Raw genomic sequence first — 27,501 nt, 5'->3', positions numbered from 1 at the left:
ATCAAAACCAGGACCCAACGTAAACGATCAGGTACACACTAGACGGGTCTCCTCTCAAAAATTAGTGGGAAACACACCCTTGCAGACAAAGAGATGCACTCATAGTTATACATTTCAGAAAGGAGGGGGGAAATTATGTGTGCATGCACTTTCATAAGTAATAACATATTATAGACTTCAGGATCCTTCCTGCCCTTCTGTTATCTACGGAGAACAATGGTCTTCATTAAAAGAAACATTTGCATCTTGACATTCAGGTGTTGCTATGGGAATGTTCTGATAAAACTTACCACAGGCTGCTGTGAGCTACAAGGACACATTCCTTATGTCTCAATTTGTCTAGTAAACAGTCCCATTCATCTGAAAAATAATTTCCCCCACAATAGGGGGAAAAAAAGCTTAACCAGGACAACAACAGTACAGGTAGTCCTCGATTTATTATCACAATTGAGCCCATAATTTCTGTTGCTAAGTGAGACAGTTGTTAAATGAGTTCTGCCTCATTTTACGACCTTTCTGGCCACAGGTGTTAAGTTAGTAACATGCTTGTTAAGTGAATCTGACTTCCCCATTGACTTTGTTTGTCAGAAGGAGATCACATGACCCGAGGACTCTGCAACTGTTGTAGATATAAATCAGTTGTCAAGCATCCAAATTTTGATCCCATGACCCTGTGAAAAACGGCCATGTCACTTTTTTCAGTGCTGTGGTAACGTCAAACAATCACTAAGTGAAATGTTGTAAATCAAGGACTACCTGTACAAGTTGAGGATATATTTAAAGCCAAAATCCACCTGGAACTGATCAGTCTATTAAGCTCCCAAACAGACTCCTCAAAGCCAGCAGTCCCAAAGCCAACTTAAGCCATCATTGATTTCCCAAGGCAGGCGTCAGAGTTCGAGAAAGTCCCCAACTCCTCCTAATGACCGAGAAGCTACAACATGCATAACCAGGTAAGGAAAAAGCACAGTGCCTGCATGGGCACAAACACAAACTTAGGTAGAGTGTGTGTGTGTGTGATATGAGGGGTTGTTCTGAGTTGTTTTGGAGTTGTGTGTCTTAGCATATTGTCTGAACACAAACTGCTTGATTAGTCTATGGGCCAAGATATTGTGTGAACCTGGAAATGGGCAAAGCCAGTCAACAGATTAAGTGTGTTGTGGGAATGTCAGCGACCACAGGAGCCAACAGGGGAGAGAAGGCAATCCTTTTAAGCAAGGATGGTACAAATTTTGGAGGGGTATTCCAGGAGATTTTTCTGGGAGGGGGGAAAGTGCACAAGTAACAGTAAGAAGTAGAACCTACCAAACTTTAATTTGGTAGACACTTTAAGTCGGATTGAGAACCAGGATGCCGGGTAAGGCATCAGGGTAAAGAAGGCATAGAAATATGAATAATAAAATAAATAAAATAAAGTGGGAGACCGGGAGATCTAGTCCTGCCGTAAGTATGAAAGCCCACTGGTTGACTTTAGGCCAGTCGCTCTCTCTCAGCCCTAGGAAGGAGATAATGGCAAACCACTTCTGAAAAAACCTTACCAAGAAAACTGCAGTGACTTTTCCAAGCTGCCTCCAAGAATCAGACTGAACAAAAATAAATAAATAAATAGGATTACTCTAAAATACTGGATTTAAATTTCTTTCCATCACATTAAAAATAGGAGGAGTTTGGCAGCACCCTTTCAGAGAGGCTCTGAGAGCCAGTCCAGGCCTAGGGAAGCAGAGAGGAAGGGATGCCGGAGACCAAGGGCTGATGGTGGTACCCAACTGCTTTCTAGTCCCAGAGAAGGCATAATAAGTATACACTGTGTCTTACAAACGTATACATAAACACACTCGAGCGTGCCTCTACCGATATAATCACCGACCGCATGCACTAGTCGCCCACAGGCCTTGTTTCCCTCTTGTGCAAAAGACTATAATAAGCAGAGCTGAGTAAACAAGCGCCAAGCCTTTGCAGTCAAAACGATTTCTCCTTATAAGTTTTCAGGGTACAAATTACGGCGGGGCTCACGAGCGGCTAATCTTCATAATAACACGCTACATCCATTAGCAAGTTAACGAGCGAGCCTTGAAGGTCCTCCAAGTGTAGTTTATACTACTTTTGATCCAAAAACTATCATAAGCAGTTTTTTAATGCTCTTTACTCAGATGAAAATCTTCCAGGAGCTCCCTTGGAAGACTGTAAATAGCAAATGGGGGAACCATTTGGTCTTAATTTCTTCGCTACCAGAACAGAAACGGTGCGGGTAACTGGATTCCCTTTTGGAAATGCGAAGGGAACGGGATTCTTTACCAACAGACTTGGAGAGGTAGACGGGCTCTGAGGCTGAATGAATGAATGAAGAGCCTTGGTGGAGGATTTTCCTCCCAGAAAAAAATGCATGCAGAAAGACCAGGGGTAGGCAGCCTTCCAATCAATCAATCAGTCAATCAATCAATCAATCAATCAATCCAAGTAAAGCTGGAAGGGACCTTGGAGGTCTTCTAGTCCAACCCCCTCCTCAAGCAGGAGACCCTATTTCAGGCAGGTGGCTGTGCAGTCTCTTCTTCAAGACCTCCAGGGATGGAGCATGCACAACTTCTGAACAGAAAGGCAAACTAACCACTGGTTAATTGTTCTCACTGTTGGAACAGCTTCTCTTCTGAAGACAAGCTGTCCAGCTCTCCCCGCACACTACTGGGATGGAAACTGCAACTCCCAGCCTTCCCCAGTGAGCGTGGCAAGTACCAAAGCTTTGGGGAGTTGAAGTCCACATCATTGGACAAGCTGGGTTAAAAGTTCAACAAGAATCAAGGTTTATAACCTTGGTAAATTTTGACATTTATGGGACAATATTCCAGCCTCACTGAAGTAGAATAGAATTCTTTATTAGCCAAGTGTGATTGGACACACAAGTGTGATCGTCTTTGGTGCATTTTAAATGTTAAATATTTCAAAGAAAACATAATTCTGATGTTCAACATGCAGAGTTTGAGTCGACAACAGTGAACGTAACATGAACTCCCTACGAAACCTTCACCATTAGCCTTGTTTTCTTTTGTAAGCTTCCCCAATCAAAGTTTATTTCTATTTATTTTATTTTATTTATGATAGCATTTATTTGCATTTATAGTACATATAACTTAACCCACCCACCTCCATCCCAAAGAAGTCTGGGCAGATACCACACCTTTAAAGTGCCTTAATATCCCCTCTTTTGTACAGAAGCTCCCAGGGACTCTTCTCATGTAAGGAGACTATGATTGGGTTCCCACATTAGGATTTGGCTACTCCAGGGGTGTCAAACTCAAGGCCCGGGGCCCAGATCCGAGTATACAAAACCATGACTTAGCATAATATGATCTCAACAGCAGTTTGCACAGTACAGAGAGCTATTATCATGGGAGAGTTTATGCAAACACAACTACCTCCAAATTTCATGCAGGGTGCTTCTTGTAAGAAATACAAAGAAAGTGGCAGAGAAGAAAATTGTGATATAATTTTAGCAACTTTCATCTATTCCATCAAAGCAGTTTCCTTCCCTGCTAGCCTTCTCCTTAATCTTAAAAGTCAAAATGCCTCGAAAAAATGCAAACATTTTCTCCTTAATGACTGAGCCTTCCATCTGTTTTTGTCAAGGTGATTCTTGACTTTGATGCATTATTCCAAGCGGAGTCCTTCCCTGCTAATCTTGATTTCAGCTGTTAAAATGAAACCTCTAATTAAAGGAAGTTCTGGAAACATACTCTGCCTTTCATACATAAGCCACCCACGAGTTAATAAGAAGCCTGGCTGGCATTTTGACGCAGGGGAATCCAAATGAACTTAACACTACACGGAGTGGATAAATTGCACACAGGTTGGCTGTGAGTAACTGAATATGATTTCCTGGGCATGTTGCAAGATGCCTTCCACCCCTCCCCAACGTTTTCATTCAGTTTGATGAAAAAATAATGTTCATATGTTATCTGGAAAGATGCCACTGCAAATGGATGGGAAAAAATGAGGAATTGAGAAAAAACAGACAGATACATTCCTTTATGAGAAATCTGGATTTAATCCCCATCTCACAGTGAATCACAGACCGTTGGGCTGAAAGTCTTTAAGAATTACTTTCATTGTGGACAGTCAGACCTGCTTCCGCTTTTTTGAAATATGTCCTTTTAAATACGTTCTCCAAGTAGTTTGTTTTTTTATTTGTTTTAAATGCTAACAAAATTAGCAAAAGAGGCTCAATCGTGTTCAAAAGAGTGGGCCACTCATTCCAAGCTTTGTGTGGTGCCATTTATCTAAATTGGTATTTTAAAGGTTTTTTACATGTGAAGTTGATCTCTTGCATTTTGCCTCTATGGGCTGTAAATTCAACTGATGGTACAGCATAATCATCTAACATTTTTAGCCAGAAAAATCACTTCAGTCCTAGTTTCATTGGACTTTTCATACCATAGAGAAAACTTTACATAGTTCCCTGAATAAAGAAAAATGGCATTATTTGCACAATGCGTTTAGATCTGTTAGATATAGAATAAATATAAGATAAAAAGTCCCAGAATTAAACTTTCATAATTACACTGGCTCTTCCTTTCAGTTTTTCTGGAAATAATATGAAGACGATTCGAATACAATGATATAAGATAAAAAATAAATATGATATATAGCAAAATAACAAAAGCATGCAATATATAATAAACTATAATAGCAATAATGAATAACAAATCAAAAATCGATGCTGTGAGTGGTCTGCTATAATGCAAATACTGCCATCTAGCTCGGCCTTAATTTCCCACAATGCCTCCAACACACAAACCCTGATGTTTTTAGAAAATAAAACCAGAACAATGCTGGCATTGCCTTGCTTTCTTTGGCAACGGCACATCTGGTAAGAAACATGGACATGAGGGTTGACTCTGCTCTTCTTCCCTTCCCTCCTAAAGCAAGGACAAAGCCTGACCATCATTTACTGCCTAGTAGCCTTCATGGACTTCAAATCCAATAAGCCCAGTTGGCAGGGCCCGCCTTCTGTATCCTTCAGTCCCAATCCCTGCCTCCTTTTAAACTATACCACATCTAATATGCTCTTGGAAAAGCTAAAAACAGAAACTGTGAGAGGGACCTGGGAGTCCTAGTGGATGATCACTTGAATATGAGCCAACAATGTGCAGCCAAAAACGCTAATACAATCCTGGGTTTTATAAACAGACGCATAGAATCAAGATCACATGAAGTATGCAGCACTTTACAAAACCCTAGTAAGGCCACACCTGGAATACTGCAACCAATTTTGGTCACCATACCACAAAAAAGATGTCCAGACTTTGGAAAAAGTTCAGAGAAGAGCAACTAAGATGATCAAAGGCCTGGAGGCTAAAACATATGAAGAACAGCTGCATTACTGGAGGTTTTTAAGAAGAGACTAGACAGCCACTTGTCTGAAATGGTATAGGTTCTCCTGCTTGAGCTGAGGGCTGGACTAGAAAACCTCCAAGGTCCCTTCCAGCTCCATTCCACTCTATTCTGAGGTGTGGAGCTTCCATCACGTGTCAATAGGTGCCATCTTGACCCTACACTCCCCCCCATGCCATCTCTGCCCAGCCCAGTAGTGCCAGTGCCAACTTTCTCCTTAATTGGCTTTAGCGTCTTCCTTCCACACTCCTGGTGTTATTCGTCTGAAGCACAATCAGTTGATGAAACTCAAACAACCTGCTGCATCTGAGCTCTTGCCGTCACCGTACCCTTGTGCATTTTCCTGGAAAGACTTTTTCCCCTGAAGATATTTCCCATCACTGCAACCTGCAAAAACTCCTTTGAAAGATTTATATACCGTGTCTGTTGTCAGGAATGCAGGAGGTCTCCCTCCCTTCAATATTCTAGAATTAACCTTTGCTAATGTGTCGGTAACCGTTCCTTTCTTAGCAGCTGAAGGTGTGACAGACCTTGGCAGCAGCCTGGCGCTGTATAAATATGATTTGCATGAAGCTCCTCAATTCTGCAGCTCTGACTTTAATGAAAGAGTCAATGACCTTTTTAGCTCATGTATAATTAAAAGCAGGGCCTGACGTTTTGGAAATAAATAAAAGATACATTTCTACAACTAATGACGTCCCCTTTGTAAAGAAACGCCTGGCCATAGAATTATGATTCCTTTAAGGGTAATAACAAAATTTGGCAGGTTAAGGACTTCATCTCAGTATATCTTTTCCGACTGCACGCTGCACTTTTAAAAACCAAACAATTATTAATATTGATTAAGACTGAAACAATATTGGCTCTCAATATATCCCTCCTTCTTTTATGAATTACTTGGCCTCGCTACTGTAATTATGATGAAGGACGATTTGCGCATTCAATTTCTTTCCAGCAGGAAACTGGGGAGAGAGCAGCACCTCACCATTGGGCTGATCATAACCAGCCTACAGAATATAAAACCACTTGAAAAGTTCTGATAAAAGAACAAGGTCTATGGAAAGAAAGTCTAGAGAAAAGAAGAACCGGGATGACATGATAGCAGTATTCTAGTATTTGAGAGGCTGTCACAAAGAAGAGGAGGTCAACCTATTTTCCAAAGCCCCAGAAGGCAAGAGAAGAAAGAATGGATGGAAACTAATCAAGGAGAGAAGCAACCTGGAATTAAAGATAAATTTTCTAACAGTGAGAACAATTAACCAGGCTTGCATTCAGATGTTGTGGTTGACTGATTGAACTGATTGGTTGAATTCAATCAATTGACTGATTGGCCACATCTGGAATACTGCATCCTGTTTTGGTGACCACATTACAAAAAAGATGTTGAGACTTTGGGGGGAAAAAGTGCAGAAAAGAGCAACTAAGATGATTAAAGGCCTGGAGACTAAAACATATGAAGAACAATTGGAACTGGATATGGCTAGTCTAGAGAAAAGAAGGACTAGGGGAGACATGATAGCAGTCTTCCAGTATTTGAGGGGCTGCCACAAAGAAAAGGGGTTGAACTTATTTTCCAAAGCATCAGAGGGCAGGACAAGAAACAACGGATGGAAATTAATCAAGGACAGAAGCAACCTAAAATTAAGGAGAAATTTCCTAACACTGAGGACAATTAACCAGTGGAACTGCTTGACTCCAGAAGTTGTGGGTGGAGGCTTTTAAGAAAAGACTGGACAGCCACTTATCCCAAATGTTATAGGGTCTCCTCCCTCAGCAGGAGGTTGGACTAGAAGACCTCCAAGGTCCCTTCCACAGCTCTATTCTGATTCTGATTATTATTATGGTTTTCTGGCAGCACATCTCAGCTTTCCCACTCACTGCTGCAAGCAACTTGCTGGGATAGCCTTTGAAATCTGGCAGAAATCGCTAGGCAAATGCTCTGGGATGGGGAGCCAGGAACCTGTCAGCACTTCAACCTGCATTTACTCTAGTGCTGACATAAGAAGGAGAAGAGGGGGCAGCTGGCAAGAGGACGCTTGACATTTCACCTACTTATTTTCCTTGAAGATAATATCTCCTAGGAGATGAGATGGGAGGGGGGACATTCCTGGGAGCTTAAGTAGTAGATATGGGGAGAGTGATTTGGAAGAAGGCCAATGAGACGCAGAGAATTGGGGAATGGAAAGGGAAGGTTTGGGGTCAGGAAGTCAGAGTTGGCTATGCCATGATTGGGGACAGATTGCTGTGCTTAATAAAATGAAAGATTTCTTCAAAGACTATCTGTTTGGAAATGCAATTTATTTTATTTGAGACGACATTGACAGAACCCCTCTATGGCAAAGAGCATGATACGAGCATCCTCTCTTCTGAAGGGAACAGTCCCAAGAGAAGCCACTTTCAAGCTTCCTTCATTACAGCACCTTTCTGCTCCCATGGAAGCTCTGGCCAGCTGTTCCATGGGCTTCTCTTGGAAGAAGCAAAGTCCTGGAGCCCAGGAGAGACAAGAAGTGACCACAGAATTGCCTGCTGACCCCTGTGCCTCTCAAAGAACAAGAGAAGTTGGAATTGGGGCTCTCTGGAAACTGTTCACTGCCCATGCTCTGGGCAAACTTATCCTGGGCCTAATGAGGCTTCCTGTGGCTGGTTCCAGAAAGGCCCCCATTTTAGACATGGCAAGCTTTGTCTTAGAAAAGTGCCCAGAAGGAAGTGTACACAGATCCTATTTTATCCAGCTTGGTACCTTCCAGAGGGCTGGGCTACCTGAGAATTGTGGGATGTGTCCAGAAATCTCAAGAATGGGGGAAAATTGGCTCCAGCTAACCAGGGAGCCTCCTTTTGTGAGAACTTCAACTCCCCAAATTCTCAACAATATTTCTGTTGACTGGGGAATTCTGAGAGTTGAAATGAACACCCCCTGGGGAACCGGTTGGAAAAAGTTCAAACAAGGCCTTGCTTAGGGCTATATAAAACAAATAGATAACGTTCTCCGCTTGGTAGATTTCAGAGATCCAACGAAGAATATCTAACCAGGAGTTAGAGAAATGAAATGAAATTGAGGAATGTTTGCTGGAGTCTTCTTTTTCTGAGATCCTGTCATCAGCAGCACCTCTGAAAGAGCTAAGCTGCTCTGGAAAAGAAGGCCTGGGAGGAAAGCTCAAATGCCAGCTTACCTCCCAATATAAACAGCAGGTCGGAGATCTTCGTTTGGGTCAGAACGACATTGGGCAGCAAAGTGTTGAACATCCAGACCTGCAAGCATTTTTCACCAGACATTGTTAAGCTTAGGATAATATATAACTTGACCAACGGAAATATAACGCCAAAGAGGCAGTCAATTTAGGAAAAAAATAGGTGTCAGTTCTGCCATCTTCATCTTGGCGCCTTGCTGGGATCCTGCCATCAAAAGCTAAGGGGTGAGGGGAACAAAAGGGGCAATAAACTTGTATGGAGTAATGATGGGAAACAGGGAGGGAGAATGACATCTTGACGAAGACCAGAGAAGCTGGAACCAGCCTGTGCCAGTCTTCAAGGTTGCACACCCTGAGAATGGAAGGTGGATGGCCCCAAACATCTAAGCGATTCTCAAAAGACTTATGCAGCTCTCCATTGGCTGAAGACAGACTGATCAAGGGGAGAGGGCCAGGATGAAGTGGAAAAGTTTGTAACTTTTTGCACAGGAAACTTCACTCAAATGGAGCCGAGGGTCTCTCTTTCCAAAGGGATCTGAATGGGGCAGCTCTGACAATTACAGAGGTAACCACTAAGTCCTAATTCCTTATTCAAAGCTTGGCTCTTGGGTTAGCTACTCACAGCACAGCCCCAGAGTGTGTTGATTTACCCTTTGCCTTCTGGGCTCCATTCAGTGCTGAGCAAAGATTTAGTCTGCACCTGAGTAAGACAGGCTATCCAAAGGGGCCTCCTTTAAGGATTGGGAGAACCTCTGTGCTTCCAGAGGTTGTTGCTGTGCAGAGTTTTCTACTTCAGTTAACACCAAAGCTTCTTTCAAGGAGCAGTTGGGATTTATTTATTTATTTATTGTATTTATTGGTTCGATTTATATGCCGCCCTTCTCCGGAGACTCAGGGAGGCTTACAATGCGTTAAGCAATAGCCTTCATACTTTTGTATATACCTGCTTAGTAGGGCTTTCGGGCCCCCCAAGCGGTGTTCTTTTTTATACAAAGTCAGCTTATTGCCCCCACAATCCGGGTCCTCATTTTACCTACCTCGAAAGGATGGAAGGCTGAGTCAACCTTGAGCCTGGTGAGATTTGAACTCGCGGTAATTGCAGGCAGCTGGTGCTAGTTAACAGCGCTTTAGTCTGCTACGCCACCAAGGCTCTTTCAGGTGGGCCCCATTATTAAGAATTAAACCAGACTTTCTTGGTGCTGGAGATTCAAAGCCCAACTGGCACACGGCAGGTCCCAGACTGGAGAAAAATGGCTGTGACAAAAAGGGTTCTGCTTTAAGCCAACAAGCGCATTGAAATGAACTCTCGAGGGTGTCTTGTTTTCTGAAAACTAGAGAAGCCGCCATTTAACCGGCCCTGCGTCTGCACTGTCCAAGCGTAATGTATCTTACCATCAGAATAGAAGCAAAACCACAAGGAGAGGAGAATACTTGATACAGTAGTCTTTTAATTAGCAAAGCTGGAGACTGATTCTAGCCCTTGTTACGATAAATTACTGGTCAGGGCCACGTCAGTAATCAGTTCGGAGAAGTCGGCTGAGCTACCTGATTAAAAAAAATGTCTGACTGCATATATTAAAGACCAAGCTAATTGGGACCTCCAACGACAAAAGCCAATTTCTGATGCTTCCCGTTTTGTTCTCTCTTTCCTTTCTTTGTCCTTTTGATATCCTTGGCACCTCTTTCACAAGTCCTCAGGGATCTGAAACTAATTTCCTGACTGTCATTAGTGAGAAACTTTATCCTTCATTAAAACCTAGCACAGGGAGAGGAAAAGAGTGTGGCATTTTCACACCCTTTTTAACTTGATGAAGTGATATGCAAATAATCCGGCAAGTTACGGCTGCGAGAGTCGGGCATTCGGCAGGCGCAGGAGGCGTTGTGTGCGCATACAGCCTCCCTCCCTCATTAAAAACCAAGCAATTATGCCAAGGCGCAGGGAGTTCTTTCTCCCTGCCCAGTGCTAAAAAATCTCTGCATCCTGCAGATGTTTAATTGTCACCCAGGAGGAAAAAGAAGCTTTAATTAATGGTGGAGGACAAAGAAGAAAGGGAGCCAAACATTTACTTTCTCCTCGGGTGTTCAAGGAGTTTGTGACTCTGCATATAGTGGGCTTAGCCGTGGGATGCAAAGTCACACCACCATATGCAAATGTGGGACACGCATGGACTCTGCAGACTTCCAGCCACGGGGAAGACTGGCAGATTAGGAGCAGGGGAAGGACAGGGGAAAGGAAGAGGCATGCATGGAAGACAGCATGGGCAGCTGGAGCCAGATGTGCAGTCTTTATCTGGCTGAAGCTATTTTGGTGCACGTGAACCCCAGCACCCTCCTTCATTAAGGCCACCAGGTAACAGGTACAATTCGTTGTTGACAACATGTTGATTTTCTAACTAAGGCCAGCTCTGTTGCAAAACCTTAGCCAGAACTGCTTACAGGCCATGAATGTTGCAGGACAGGCAGCCAACAGCTTAGAAGTGTAGAAATCTTTTTAAAATAACCGTGCCCTTCCTTCGAGTGTTTACGCTGACCTATTTTGAAGGACTTTGCTGCTGGAGCTACAAGCCTAGGTTGGGCTCCTGCCAAATGAGCCGACTTCTCCAAAATCAGGACAACAATAGCAATAGCACTTAAGACTTATATACTGCTTCACAGTGCTTTACAGCCCTCTCTGATCTGAACTTCTTGCCCCCAACAATCTGGGTCCTCATTTTACCGACCTTGGAAAGATGTCCGAGTCAATCTTGAGCCTGGTTAGATTCGAGCTGCCTAATTGCAGGCAGCCGGCAGTCAGCAGAAGTAGCCTGCAGTACTGCATTCTAACCACTGCGCCACCACAATGGAGCAGAGAAGCTCTCAAACGGGGAAGGAGGAAAGTAAAGGGCTTGGGGCTTTGAGCTGCCAGCCTGACCCCTGCACAAAGCCTTAGGCCCCTGGGCAGATTGTGAGTTTCTCAGGGGATGGAGGAGCCAGGAAACAAAATCAGCCACTTGACCAAGCTAGCTGGATTCTCTGGGAGGGGGACTGTGTCACTTTTCCCATTTTTTGTTTCATGCCACCCTGAGTCACATGGGTTGAATTGGGCAGCCATGTAAATTATTGAAATAAATGCAAATAAATGTTCGAAATAGACCCCACCACCTTCCCACTTTAATTAATTAGGCTGACAACACAAGCCCTCACTCCTTTATAGGTCCAGTTTTCCAACAATGGGACAGGAAGGGGAATTTGAAGAAATTCTCAGAATGGCTATTTCACTTGCCAAGAAAATATTCTGGAAACTGTCACCGCTATAAATGTGGAATAAAGAGAGCACTACCCAGTGCAGGAACTAATATGCAAAAATACTAGCAAACAAACTTGTTTTTCTAATCCATTTATAATAAATTAATAAATTAAAAACGGGCCCCCAAACACCTTTCTGTAGTTTATAAGAGTAGAAAGACAGTTGGGAAATGGTCTAAGATCATATGAGGAAAAAATGAGCACAGTTGAAGATGTATGAACTTCAGCTCCCAGAATTCTCCAGCTTTGCTGGCTGGAGAATTCTGGGAATTGAAGTCCACGCGTCTTAAACCTGCCAAGTTTGAAGACCTCTGTTCTAGCCAATTGAACACCAGGCTATATGTGAAAAATGAAACACCAGAAACCCAAAATAAAAATAAATCTGTAAATGCATAAAGATTGTCTTAACTCTTTGATTTGATCTTTGCTAATTGACCTATGAAGAAACAAAATTTATTGCGAAGTTCTCCTGCAAAAGCCCATGCTCTGCACAGCTCCCACTTAAGCTACAGATAATTAATCTACTAATTAAGTCAATTAATGCTTGCGGTTCAGGTGGAGAAGAAAATGTTCCCTGTCCATCTGACATTTCAGTCCCATCTCTCTTTGCTCCGCTAAGATCTTGTTCTGCTGCTAGAAATGCCAAAAATGGCTGTATTTTCACCGTTAAAAATTCTGCATTCAGCAGCTTTTCGAATGAGTAAAAGTTTTTAAACTAAACTCTACAGAAAAGCTGTCTGGTAGAGAACTAATGATGCTGACCTACAGGGCAGGAGGATCTCTTCATTAGGAAAAAGTCCACGCTAAAGAAATCCCACCAGCTGAAGGAGATGGAGAGAGTGACCTCCGCTCTGGAGAAATGGCACCCGCATTCCATCTATGGGCTCACAAATTCTTCTTTCAAAAATGTAGCCGTGCTAAAGATCAGTTGCAGAGCAGTGCAAAGAGCCTCCCTGAAAATCCACTGCTTCACTGTGAACTTTGAAGGAGGATTTAATTTTAGGATAGCATGGCATTGCACTCTTAAGCAGAGTCAGGGTCAAGTTTGGTCTTGCAATTATATTGCAGATGACATGGTGAACTACAACTGGCTTGATTTCTCTTTGGACAGCATCTCAGGAGACACTTTTCCAATCCTGGCCAGTTGGCAAGTCCTACTTTGAAAAGTGGTAGGTAGTAGCTGCATCTGGATGGTAGCACCTAAATGAAGGGTGGGGGAGAGAGTCTTTCGTTGACTGACTGACATCTGTGTGTGTCCTCCATGGGGGTAAAAAAAGGTGAAAACAAAACCACAGCAGGACTATTATTGTGAAAGCAACTCAACTTTATGCTATCTTATATTAGCTGGATTTTCTCTGGAAGCCAGAAAGGGACTTGACTTGCTCCCTATCTGGCTCTCGGGGTCATGCCAGGCCATACAGTAAAAAAAGGAAAACTTAAGTGGTAGAGAGAGACTTTGGCTAAGGCGGCTGTAGCTTAACAATAACAATGAGCCTCAGGCCAGATTCAGATGCATGCCGAGCTGCACCACAGCACAGCTTAGTCTATCGTGAAAGCAACATGCACAACTCGCCTGCTCCCACTTGCTGCTTTCAGGTCCCTGTGGTTCTTTGGGGATGCCGATGACCAACTGGCCATGCTGGGCAGAACCACACTGATCCAAGCTCTTCCTTAGCCAGACTCACAGAGATGGTGCGTTTGTTCTCTGCAGCCTTTTTTTTCTTTTCTGCCCCTCATTCTCACTTGTCCAGTCATCTAACTGCCTGTTTCACAGCCACCTCCCAATTACTTGCTTGCCTCGAAGTGGCTTCCTTTTCTAACCCACAAAGCCCTCATTCAAAACAAAATGACCTTTCCCCCTTCCCTGATCGAAACCTGTCTCCATTCTACTGCAACTCTACATTCCACACCACCAGCTAGGATAGGGTAGGGTAGGGGAGAGCGTAGAGGAGAGGAGAGGAGAGGAGAGGAGAGGAGAGGAGAGGAGAGGAGAGGAGAGGAGAGGAGAGGAGAGGAGAGGAGAGGAGAGGAGAGGAGAGGAGAGGAGAGGAGAAGAGAAGAGAAGAGAAGAGAAGAGAAGAGAAGAGAAGAGAAGAGAAGAGAAGAGAAGAGAAGAGAAGAGAAGAGAAGAGAAGAGAAAAGAAAAGAAAAGAAAAGAAAAGAAAAGAAAAGAAAAGAAAAGAAAAGAAAACTGGAAGGGACCTTGGGGGTTTTCTAGTCCAGCCCCCTGCTCAAGCAGGAGATCCTAGCATTTCAGACAAGTGACTATCCAATCTCTTCTTAAAAACCTTCAGTGATGAAGCACACACAACCTCTGGTGGCAAGCTGTTCCACTAGTTAATTGTCCTCCCTATTAGGAAATTTCTCCTTAATCTCAGGTTGCTTCTCTCTTTGATTAGTTTCCATCCAGTGTTTCTTGTCCTGCCCGCCGGTGCTTTGGAGAATAATTTGACCCCCTCTTCTTTGTGGCAGCCCCTCAAATACTGGAATACAGCTATCATGTCTGCATGTGTAATATAGTTTCTGGCATTCAGTAATTGGGGTAGGATAGCGGTGTCTACCAGAATAAAGTCTGAGAGTTGGTAGCATCTGGAATCTGATGCTAGTCACAGCTATGGCAGCAAGTGAGGAATTTCGTTATCGGGGCAGAGAGCCCATCCACTCACTTTGCCCTCAAGGCCTCCTCAGGGCCTTTTGACAGGCCAGCTTAGATGTTCTAAAAGTCCTACATGAGGATCTTGGTAGAGGAAATGCAAAACACCATGAAGTCCATCAACAGACTCATATAGACAAGTCTATATTTATTCCCAAGATAATCTCTTTTGTGATCAAGCACTAGGGTCCCCTGCGGCCAACTATCTGAGCTGGTACCATTCATGTGAGCTGTTAATATCAGCTTCTTGAGAAGAGGACCAGTGTGTCTTGCAATAGCAATAGCCCTTAGACTTATATCCCACTTCACAGTGCTTTTACAGCCCTTTCTAAGCGGTTTACAGAGTCAGCCTATTGCCCCAACAATCTGGGTCCTCATTTTACCGACCTCGGAAGGATGGAAGGCTGAGTCAACCTTGAGCGTGATTCGAACTTCCAAATTGCTAGCAGCCAGCAGTCAGCAGAAGTAGCCTGCAGTACTGCATTCTAACCACTACGCCATCGTGGCTTGTAAATGCCACAGAGGACTGTGGATCACCTCATTCACCTTCTCAAATGAGGCCATTACATGAAAGAGATCACTTCTTAGAGAAGTTTCTTTCCAGGTGACAAGCCCATTACCAAAGAGCCTTGGTAGTGCAGTGGTTAGAATGCAGTATTGCAGGCTAATTCTGCCAACTGCCAGCATTTTGATCCTCACTGGCTCAAGGTTGGTTTAGCCTTCCATCCTTCTGAGGTGGGTAAAATGAGGACCCAGATTGTAGGGGGCAATATGCCGATTCTGTAAACTGCTTAGACAGGGCTGTAAAATACTATGAAGCGGTATATAAATCTAAGTGCTATCGCTATTAGAAAGGACTGCCCCAAAGATTTACAGAATTGGAATGGATTCTTGACAAACCTCAATTTGTTGGAAATTCGATCTCACTATGGAATAGTGATAACAAAGCCCTGAACATCTGCTCCTGGGCTGCAAAGTCCAGCCAGAAAATTGAGAGCAATGAAATAAACAGAATTATCATTAGAATACCAATGAGTAAGACTGAACGATGAAAAAATAGGATGGAAATTTGCAAATAAAATCAAAAGAATGAAACAAAAGCATCATTTTATTGGGGAATTATGAAAGCGGTGCAGCATCTCTCTTTCTTCCTTAGGTAGCTTTCCACAGAGATATTTTGAGTTCTGAAGATTTTTCACAATTCCTTGTTCATCCCGATATATGGAAAGATGGAAAATTCTTAAAAGATTCACTGGCTGAGTTCAAAAAATATACTAAACCAGACATGGTTCACCATGTTGTGCAAAACCATTGTAAAACAAAGCTGTTAATTAAGCCGTAACATTTTTTTTAAACCTAGAAATTCCTGACTCTGGAGCAAGTCATAGATGCACTGTCCAATTCCCTCCATAACTCTGAAACAATGTCATTCTTAGGAGTTATGTTATGTTAGGAGTTATGTTGCCCGTAAGACGAGCTCATGAGAACTTGCCAGGACTGCAAATTCCAAACAGTGAAAACGGTGGCTTCCCTCCCCCGATTCCTCTTGCAGCTCTTCATCAGATCTGCATTCATCCAAAGTGGTCATCATTGAAATAGCCCTAGAGGACAAGTGCAGAACCCTACCCAGTCCAGTTGGCTGCAATCACTTTCTGTGGCTACCATCACAGAATGCTTACAAATGCTCCCCCAACCAGCAATCTGTTTTTTTTTTCATGGCAGAAATTTGGAACATGATAGTTCAGACTGGTTTTGAAGCAAATACATTCCAGTTCCAATATTTTCATGTGAGCAGAATTCCGTGAATGGGAGTCTGGTTTGCTGTACAGCATAATAACTCTAAAGGGATTATATTTGTTCTCTGTTTGTTATTCTGCTCAATTCAAGATGTTGGTTATAAATGGCCTGGGATGCAAATATTTGTTTTCTTCTCATAGGTCTCTCACTACTATCTATGAATAGTGGTAGTAGAATTGTAGTGTGGAATAACCAAACTAAGGAGCTGATGTATGGTGGAAATTCACTTTGGGAATGCCAAATCCAAGGAGATGCAATTGATACTGACCTTTGCTTCATTCTTGTGCCAGATTGAAACATTTCTTTTCCTCTAAACTTTTTAATTATGAATGGGATTATAGTTGGTTACACTGTCGGGTAGTTTTAATGTCTCTTACTTTTGCAGTTTTATTGTTGCTATTTGTTCTTGATGACACTGTATATACTGCCGGCAATACCTTATGGAGTAATAGTAAATCACAGCAAACAGATAAATGTGAATAATCAATAGCTGCTTTTGCAATCCCCACTGAAAGAAACAGAAGCTGCATAGACTCAGTGTATCTTCTGGAGGAAAAATCTTCTGATAATGCCATTGATGTGAATTAATAAAAGAATGACTACATTATAGATTATGATAGTGTTCTCCCAATTGCAGATTAAACTGTCATAATATAGTCCTAAAATGAAAAACTAATAAAAATCAATACCTTGATTGTAAAAATGTGCACATTGTAAAACTACTCCCAGCCCTCAATATCCTCTCTGTTGTGCTTCAAATACAACCACCAGCATCACAAGAAAAGGTTTTCATCTGCCTGCAAAGCTGCACAAATCGTTTCAGGTCTTTGGAACTGAGGGGAAAGTCTGTCATTCATTTCCAGGGTCGTCATATCCATGGAAGATGAACCAAATATTCAGATGTTTTTGTTTTTCTTGCCCTTCACTGATCTTGAGAAAGTAAGTGGCCTCTCATCAATGTTCATGTTCGATGTTCATCCCATTAGAGCAGCGATTGTCAAGCTCAGCGACTCTTATCCCACGTGGACTTCAACTCCCAGAATTCACAAGCCAGCCACACATCTTAAAGTTGTCGAGGTTGGAATCATGTGACCATGGGGATGAGAGCTGGGTTTCAGCAGGTTCTGACCAGTTCTGGAGAACCGGTAGCAGAAATTTTGAATAGTTCAGAGAATCGGTAGTAAAAATTCTGACTGGCCTCACCCCCATCTATTCTCTGCCTTCCGAGTCCCAGCTGATCGGGAAGAAATGGGGATTTTGCAGTAACCTTCCCCTGCCACGCCCAAGACACACCCACAGAACCAGTAGTAAAAAAATTTGAAACCCACTACTGATGGGGATGCTGCAATAGTCGTAAGTATGAAAAACAATCCTAAGTCATTCTTTCTGTGCTGTTGTAACTTTGAAAGGTCACTAAGCAAACTGTTGTAAGTCGAGGACTACCTGTGATCTGGGGGAAAAAAATACCCCAAAATATCTTCCAAGTGTCTTACAGCTGGGGACTCTTTTGCTCTCTGTCCTTCACCCTTACACCTGAAAATGAGGATCCTTATGAAACTCAGAGCTGAAGAAGCTTCTTGGATGTGAAGCGAAACGTCTTCCAAGCAAAACCAGAAAGCCCAGTGGCCTCCTGAAAAAAGCACCTTTGGGACAACTGCAGATTTCACGCTTATGCCACGCTTTGCTTAGAATCCCTATTTTACAGCATAGAGCTGCAGGGACAATCACAATTCCTTGCTCGTGTTCTGAATTTTAGAAACAAATACAGGTAGCCCATGATTCTAGGGAAGAGAAGGACCAGGGGAGACAGGATAGCAGTGTTCCAATATTTGAGGGGCTGCCACAGAGAGGAGGAAGGGGGTCAAGCTATTTTCCAAAGCACCCGAAGGTCAGACAAGGAATAATGGATGGAAACTGATCAAGGAGCGATTCAACCTGGAAATAAGGAGAAATTTCCTGACAGTGAGAACAATCAACCCATGGAACAGAAGTTGCCTTTGGAAGTTGTGGGAGCTTCATCCCTGGAAGCTTTCAAGAAGAGACTGGACTGCCCTCTGCCAGAAATGGTGTAGGCTCTCCTACTTGAGTGGAGGGTTGGACTAGATGACCTACAAAGTCCCTTCCAACTCTATGAATCTAATCTAATCATTGGAGGAAAAGGCTTGTGCAGCTCCATCCATAATGAACAGCAACCCCCCCGAAGGCCCAAATTCAGGCCAATTCCACACCCACCAGTTGCAGGACAGCTTACAAACTTTGGCACCCTCTTATTCCACTGGTGGCTACATCAGACCCCACTCACTGCAGGAACTGGGTTCTAGATGCCATGTCTTCCCAGGAAGAGCCCCTCCCCACACCTGTTGCCGAGTTACACTTGCATGAAATAAAACGTTCCCTTTCTAGCCAATTTCCCACATCACCCCTTTTCCATATTTTACCTTCCATCATAGTAGACATGAAATTCCTCAAAGGTGTATGCGAAGCAGAGAATGAAGCCTGTGAAAAGCTCAGGGGACTCCTGGCTAACAAGGCAAAGCACCATAGAATATCCCCCCCCAAAAAACAAACCTCAGATAGATTGATTGAGGCAAAACAGTGAAGCCATTCCCGCACACTTCCAATGACTGCTGTGTGTCCGGCATGATAGTATATACTTATACTATAAATCATATTCAAATTTCTTCTGCCTCTACCTTCCACGCACTCTACATAAGAAGTTAAAGGTTATTTATCTTTTGGGTGGCAAAGACAATTTTTATCATTTCAGCAATGATTGGTATCGGTTGGTTCACTTTTGTCTATGTGGAAACTAATTTTCACAGAAATTAAGCTAAATTTTCTAAAGTATGAATGGACTACCTATCACTCGCAGTACTTAAATCTTATGATCTACCAAGAAAGCATAATTTATTAACACATCTAAACCCAACGAATTATTGCAGTGGAATCTGGGAAGGATATCTGTTTATTTGACATGCTTAATCAGATCAATTAAACAATCAACAGTTGCATTCATGGAACATGCTAAGTTTTCTTAACTTTAACTATGATTTATTTTGTTTGCTCTTAGTGTGCTAAATGAATCCAGCACTGAGTTCATTTATGATTGATTCTATGAACTCAGAAAATATGTCAACTCAGTAACCAAGTTAAGGATGTTACGTGAACACAACTGATATTTCCTCGGAAACTTGTTCATGGCCTGAAGAGCACTTAAAAGGGAGAGAACTTCACCTTAGCCAAGGGAAAGGTTAAAAGCTCCACATTTTAAGCTTCAGGTTTTTGGTGAACTGGCTATATAGCCTTAGTCCTCGACTTACAACCACAATTGAGCCCAAAATTTCTGTTGTTAAGTGAGACATTTGTTAAGTGAGTTTTGTCCTATTTTACGGCCTTTCTTGCCTCAGTTGTTAAGTGAATCACTGCAGTTGGTAAGTTAGTAATCTAGTTGTTAAGTGAATCGGGCTTCCCCATTGACTTCGGTTGTCAGAAGGTGGGAAAAGGTGATCACATGATCTTGGGACACTGCAACCGTCATAAATATGAATCAGTTGCCAAGCATATGGATTTTGATCACATGATCATGGGGATGCTGGAAAGGTCATAACTGTGAAAAATGATCGTAAGTCAGTTTTTTCAGTGCCGTGGTAACTTTGAATACTCACTAAACAAACTGTTGTAAATCGAGGACTACCTGTATTGGCCAGTCTTATTAGAACGGCTCCCCGTGTCTTCGTTCGGCGGTACTAGTGTGCTGTAGCTAAAGCTCTGTTGTTGGTGTCTCATCTGTTGCTCCACCTGCGAGATCACTAACTCCTATACCCTCTACTAAGCCTGGGCTTCTCTTGAATTCGACAAAGTCTCAGATTATGGGAGTTGTTTCCATTGTGCCCAAGAATGCTTCTAGCATTACATCTGAACTGCTCACATGAGCACCAGAAAGCAGGGGTGAAATGCTACCGGTTTGCTCCAGTTTGGGAAAACCGGTAGTGATAAAAACTACCGGTTTGGGCAAACCAGTAGTAAAAAAAAAAGCTACCGGATCGGGCGAACCGGTAGTTAAAAAAAGCTAACCGGTATTTCTGACAATCAGCTGTGCCACACGGTTTATATTCGCTAGAAAGCAAGAAATCCTGCTTTCTAGCGAAGCTAAATCGTACGGCACAGCTGTTCTACTTACCTAGTGAAGTTTTCTTTTTCTGTGCAAAGCGCACATTTTGTGTGCACTGTGCATGCGTGTGCAGCGTGCTTTTGGGGTGTGCTGCACAGGTGCGTGCACAGTGCGTGCGTTTGGCACACAGCACGCAGGCAGCGAACCAGTGGTGATCCCTGGAGGATTTCACCACTGCCAGAAAGATGTGGTCAGTCTTTTGCAAGAACTGTAAATAAATCCACTCTATACATACATCCAGGACACTGTTGCGATCCACCAGCAGCCTGTGGAGCTGGCAGCGGAGTCGGACAGTGAGGAGGCTGGGGAGGAACATGGGCCAGTCCTGGAGTCTGGGGAAGGCTCGGACGAGGGCTCTGTGTCGGAGGTAGAGATGGGGCCAGGGCCATCTGGGAGCTATGCACGGATTCTGGAGCCTCCAGAGTCGGACATCAGAGAGGCAGAGGAACAGGGGGAGCCTGTTCCTAATGCATGCATGCAAAGAGCTGCCAGAAGGCAAGAACAGTTAAAACTAAAGGGACGACTCAGGAGTAAGGTCTAGAGATGATTGGCCCCTCCCATAAGGCTTAAAAGAGAAGCAAAGGTACATGGGCCCTTTGCAGGAAAGCAACATTGTTAATTCTGCTCCCTCTGATTCTGGACCTCCCTGTGGCTTTGCCAAGTAGGTCTTTGGCAGCGTGTCAAGGGAGCTAAAGGTTGGTGATTATCCCGAAATGTCACGAGTGTTTTCAGGATTGCTGTGGCTACTTGATCAGTCACAAACAGTATGGTTTCAATTAAGCCATCTCCTGTTTGCAATTACCTGCAAGCTTTCCCCGCCCTAGTTAATTGCAGGTTAACTCCCCATATAAGCAAGGACCTTTTTGCTTGCTACTCAGGCCTAAACGCTGTTTTAGGCCTAGATGCAAGAGCTCTTGCTGGAAGCTGCAAGCAGAGCTCAGTGCAACGTCGCAGATGGGAGGAGAAGCACAGATAAGGACTCCAGACGCTGTTGCAGAGAAACTCCTACGGATGCTTGCCTTTTGCTGTTTTGAAGCACACAAGCTATCATCGGGACTGCTGTTGCTGGACATTCTGCCTCCCACAAACTTCAAGCTACGTTTGCTTCTTTGAACTGTTTTTACTTCAGGTGACTTTTAGCTGTGAAGTTTGTGCTGCCGCCCTTCTACTACCTCGATGATGTATCGACACCGAAGCTGCTTATCTTCATGTTAGCTTTATTCTCTTGTGAACTGTTTCGGTATTGTGGAGAGGAATCTAGGGAGATAGCCTTGCTTCACATAACCAAGATAAGACTTTGTTTTTAATGTGCTTTCTTAAAGACATAGTGCTTTTTAAATGTTTTAAAGTAAATTATATTTTTACACAAGACGCCTCTGTCAGATTTATTTCAGTCCCAGTGTGTTTGCTCATGAGCTGGTTCACGGTCCGGGGTACCCCTCAACCCCATTTTCTAACACGAAGGACTTCTCCTGAAGGACTTTTTGCAACTAATTGGAATTCAGCTGTGAATGAACGTAATTCACAGCTGTAGCAATAGAAGAGATTTTTGGGACTACTCGTGTGTTTTAATGACTCAGGAAGCCTAGATCACAACAGACACACACAGCCATTGTTGAAGTTGACATAAGGTACAATTAGACCTAGAAACCAATGCCGTATAGAAGTCGGTAGAGATTCTCAGCCATCCAGCTCATGGTTGTCCCAAAGGTGCTTTTTCAGGACTTTCTTGTTTTTTCTTTAAGGACATTTTGTTTCTCATCCAAGAAGCTTCTTCAGCTCTGACTATCCTGTCAGAACATGCCTTTACCTTCATGTGAATTAGGGAGGGGCTTATCTTGAGATGTTAGGGGATGCGGTTAGTTAGATGTTAGGGGATGGGGTGGCTCAGTGGCTAAGACAGAAGTTCAACGGTTTGAATCCCTAGCACCGCGTAACTGAGTGAGCTCCCATTACTTGTCTGTTAGTGTTACTTCTGCCAACTTAGCAGTTCAAAAGCAGGTAAAAAATGCAAGTAGAAAAATAGGGACCACCTTTGGTGGGAAGGTAATAGTGCTCCGTGCACCTCTGACGTTTAATCATGCCGGCCACATGACCATGGAGACGTCTTTGGACAGCGTTGGCTCTTCGGCTTTGAAACAGAGATGAACATGGCTCCTAGAGCCAGAAACAACTAGCACACATGTGCGAGGGAACCTTTACCTTTACTATCGGAGATGTTGTTTGGAATGGGCTCAAGCCATCATTGTCTGATTATTGCCTTGGTAATGGATCTTCCTCCTGTGCTTCAAGGCCATTCTCCATGCCTTCTACAACTCTGAAACACCGTTTCTCTGCTATCCCCTGACTTGCAACCTGGAATTCTGCCAGAAGGGAGATCTCTACGGGACGGTGTTTTCTTGTCCTCTATCTCTGGCTCCTCTTGTCCCTGCAGTTAAGTCTCTCCTTCCAGGTGACCCCTCTGTCCTCCACCCAGACCCCTCCCCGGCAGACTTTCCTGCTCTCCACCCATCTCCTCTTGGCTCTTTCTCCTGAGTAGGACCAGAATTCATTCGGCACTTTCCAACTATCTCCCAAGAGGCTGAATTGAGGGCTAGCTGGAGATTTTTACTAAATTGGGGGATGTGAGGCATATGTCAAAGCTCTTGAATAAATCCCCAATGTTCTAAAGCAGATCAAAAGCTTCAGTATCTGAAGTGACAAGGGGCAGGATTAAATTTGGTACTTTTTTCAGGTGTGAGGATTAGGGAAACTAATAACAGCCACCTTTGAATGAAAAGCCCATTTATGCAATTGTATTTACATTGTGTGCTCTGCATCTAGGAAGGATCAAATCCAAAGTCTTGTGAATTGTAATTAGACAGGTAGAAAGAGGTCAATTTGGTTCGTGGTCTCTGTGTGTGTGTGTGCCTGTGCCATGTTCGTGTTAAAGCAGAGAAGAGATGCGAAAACCAGACACTCACACCGCCTGTTATCTTCTGGATGCCTTATTTTAAGCCCAAAACGAGGGAAATAAAATGCAGGTATTTATGGGAAGATGAGCCTTTTACTGTGGACTGAAAGAATACCAATCTCTGTTTCTTAACACCTAGCAAGTCAGCCAACTGCGGCGGTAAAACAGAATATGCATTATCCGTAGGTTTTATCCATCAGCAAAAAAGAGCCCAAGGCTGGGGGATTTCCAGTAGGAAGATAAGTACAGAAAAGAAAATACCATCCTTTGGTCCTACAGCTACAACTTAGACTCCTTGCCTCCTGCAATGCTTTTAAAAACTGAATACAGCGTGAGTAACTCTGATCCACTAGAATCCCACTTCCCATCAAGTCTGACCCAACAGTAGAGAGAGAAAAATGACAAATCACTTTAGCAGAACTATGAATGGTTGCTCTATGGCATATCATTAACAAACACAACAACACTGTTGTCTTCTTCCTCTCTTTCTTCTCCCTCACTTCATTCTCACCAGCTAAAGGACACAGGCCGGACCTCCAGCTGAATGTGTGGAGCCTGCCACAAAATTAGCTCGCCCTCTTACCCACCAAGCAAGGTCGATCAGTGCCAACTCTTTCCCGTCTCATTTCACAGAAGTGCACAGCCCCACCCAAGAAAGCCCAAGTCTCCAACATGGAACCTGTGAACTTATCCAGGAAGGTCTTCAGATCATGGAAATACAGAGCCTTAGAAAATAATTCACAGCTCAGGTCCTTTCTGGGAAAGGGGTGTTTTAATGACAGACCATACACACCCCACATAATGCCCCCCACAGTGTGTCCGTGAGGAGGATATTGGAGGCATCCTGTGAGGTGTGCCTGGTCTGCCATAACACACACACACATCCCGCACAAGATCGGACACCCTGGCTATGAGATTTAAAAAGACATGAACAAAGGCAAGCGGAAGATATTCGCACGTTCTGGGAAAAGAGATGGCTGACCAGAAGTGCTGAGTCCCTACAACTTATTCTCCAAAGCACCAGAGGGCAGGACAAGAAACAATGGATGGAAACTAATCAAGGAGAGAAGCAATCTAGAATTAAGGAGAAACTTCCTAACAGGGAGGACAATGATGCCCTTGAAGTGATGTCCCGGTGCCTGGAGGCCGTGCGGATCTGGATGGGGAGGAACAGGCTCAGGCTCAACCCATCCAAGACCGAGTGGCTGTGGTTTCCGGCATCCCGATATAGTCAGTTGACACCATCACTGACTATTGGGGGCGAGTCGTTGGCCCCCACGGAGAGGGCTCGCAATTTGGGCGTCCTCCTGGATACACAGCTGTCCTTGGAGGAACATCTGACGGCTGTAGCCAGGGGGAATTTTGGTCAGGTTCGCCTGATCCGCCAGTTGCGGCCCTTCCTAGATCGGGATTCCTTGTGCACAGTCACTCATGCCCTCGTCACCTCTCGCCTGTACTACGGCAATGCTCTCTACATGGGGCTCCCCTTGAAGAGCACCCGGAGACTCCAGCTGGTCCAGAATGCGGCCGCGCGGGTAGTTACGGGAGCTGCATGGCGCTGCCACATAACACCTCTCCTGCATGAGCTGCACTGGCTCCCAGTGGTTTTTCCGGGTGCGCTTCAAGGTGTTGGTTATCAACTTTAAAGCACTCCATGGCATAGGACCTGAATATCTTCAAGACCGCCTGCTGCCACCAATGGTCTCCCACCGACCTGTGCACTCCCACAGAGAGGGCCTCCTCAGGGTGCCATCGGCCAAGCAATGTAGACTGGTGGCCCCCAGGGGGAGGGCCTTCTCTGTGGGGGCTCCCACCCTCTGGAATCAACTGTCCCCAGAGATATGAAGAATTCAAGACGGGGACTTCCTGTTTGCTGCTGGCCGCCGCCAGACGTTCCTTAGGGATCGTCAGCTTCCACTGCCTGTTAGAGCCGCCTTCACAACGGAACGGCGGCTCGAAAAAACTCCGTTCCCATGAGGAAACGGAGATAGAGCCGGCAGGGGTGGGTAGAACTCTCTGCAGAGTCCCAAAAGTTTTTCTTTTACTTTTGGGATGGAGCGGATGAGATGCCCCATATCCCCAGCCGTTGCTCCGGGCTTTGGGAGACCTCTGCTAATGCAGAGCCAGGCGTCAAAAGCAAGCTTGCGAATTTGACAGATTACTCAAAGAAAATGTGAGCTGGACCTGTAATACTGAAGCGCAAGTATTTTACTTATCTTTTAAAAATTACTTAAGAGAATAGAGGAAGAGAAAGAGGAAAAAAGTTTCTTTTTAAAATGGCGTCTGCCGCGGCTGGAGAAGAGTTTGAGAGGGAAAGTTCTTCCGTTTTTTATTATTACAATGTAGCGGAATAAATACCACTGGCTACATTTGTAGACAAAACTCCGCTCCTGTTTTTGTTTTTCTCTTTTTTCCCTGGAGGCTTGAGTGTTGCTGGCTGGAAGTCTTTTGTCTTGTTTTTTTTTTTTTTCTTCTTCTAACAAAGCCTGCTTAGGCGGAAACATGGCACTGAGGCTTGTGAAGTCAGACAAACAAATAGGTGGGGGGGATTCCCCCACCAAGAATTTAAAGCAATATGTTTTAACTCTTCAGTCCCAGAAACCTGATTTTAATATAATAGAATTTCTCTTAGAGGAGATTGAAAGAAGGGATGAGATTGTGAATCAGCAACTTGAAAAATTTAAGCAGGAAACTAAGGAATTGGTGAAATCCAAGTTTGACTTTTTGCAGCAAAAAATTTTAAAATTGCCAGAATTCATGATTCGGTTGGATACAAATACTAATTTACTAGAGTCAAAAATGGATGAAATTCAAGATAAATTGGACAATAGATTTCAAAAAATTGAAAATGATTTGTTAAATATTCAGGATTATAGTTCAGAAGAAAAATTTAAAATGGATGCTGACCAAAAGTCTGGTAATGTAGAATATCTGGAACAGAGGATTCAAAAAGAGGTTCTAAAGATACAATATAATTTCACAGAATATGCAATAAGACTTAGAGGTTTGCAGGAAAATAACAGAGATGACTTAAGGAAAATATCTTCTGAATTTCTAGCTGGGATTTTAAAGATTCAACCTGAGGAAGTGTTTTGTAGGATTGACAGAGCTTATCGAATAAACTCTTGGACTGCCAAGCAAAGGCAATTGCCTAGAGATGTGGTAATCTATTTTTCAGATAAAGAAATTAGGAATAAAATTGTGCAAAATTCCTTCAATTCTAATTTGCAATTGTATGGAAGAAAGATTTGGATTTACAAGGAACTCCCACCTAAGATATTAATGGAAAGGAAGAAATTTGGCTTTCTGGTGTCTGAGTTAAAAAGGAGAAATATTCAATTCCGGTGGGACGTCCCAGTTGGTATTATATTGAGATATCAAGGAGAAAGATACCAGTTAAATACTGTTGAAAGGGCGGAAGAATTTTATCAAAATAGGTTGAAAATGAATTTAACGTCTTCAGATATAATACAGGATAAGCAGAAGGAGCTGGAACTAAAGACAGAGACTGTACCAGATAAATTGCCTTTGGATTTATCGGATACCCCAGCTGGATTATCTACAAATTTGAGAGAAGTGCCATCTGATTTTAATGTGATGACTTATCAAGGCAAGGACAAGCATGGAAACCAATTAGAGGATATACAAGGGATAAAAAAGAAATGCGAGACACAAAAAATTAGGATGGAGGTCAAACCCACAAAAAGAAAACAAAAAAAGAAATAGGTTGTACAAAAATAGAAATTTCTAACCCAAGCAACAGTGAAGCCAGTGATTTTAAAATATGAATGATTATGTGAAAACATAGAGGAGGCGACATATTGGTCAATATCATCCTGAGGATAGTGGCAGATCTCTGCATTGCCGTAATTTTGGGACATGGAAAGAGCCTCAAATTGATGGTTTTGAATTATCTATTTTGAAACTTCTTTTTGTGTTGATAAATATATTATAATTATCTTGAATTATAAGGCAAGAGAATCACATTGGGACATGCAGAAGATCGGGTTGTTACCCAATACGATGATGGAAATTAATAATCCTGATGAAACCCACAATTATTATTATA

At 43.3% G+C, this 27,501-nt stretch overlaps 2 protein-coding genes across 2 annotated transcripts in view; both read right to left on the bottom strand.

Moving 5' to 3' along the window:
• PDCD2L (programmed cell death 2 like) overlaps positions 1-9,714 on the bottom strand; it is a 539,967-nt gene extending 530,253 nt beyond the window's left edge. The window contains exon 1 of the mRNA XM_087877130.1: positions 9,611-9,714. The gene's annotated coding sequence lies outside the window, so the exon portion shown is untranslated. The remainder of the gene's footprint in view (positions 1-9,610) is intronic.
• Positions 1-27,501, bottom strand: part of CHST8 (carbohydrate sulfotransferase 8) — a 310,109-nt gene that overhangs the window by 242,774 nt on the left and 39,834 nt on the right. The window lies entirely within an intron of this gene.

Source organism: Pantherophis guttatus, chromosome 11 (genome assembly GCF_059756535.1).
Source record: "Pantherophis guttatus breed Tessera chromosome 11, ASM5975653v1, whole genome shotgun sequence".
NCBI classification, from domain to species: domain Eukaryota; kingdom Metazoa; phylum Chordata; class Lepidosauria; order Squamata; family Colubridae; genus Pantherophis; species Pantherophis guttatus.
Note: the sequence above shows the minus strand (reverse complement) of the source record. Positions and strands in the feature narration are given on the sequence as shown.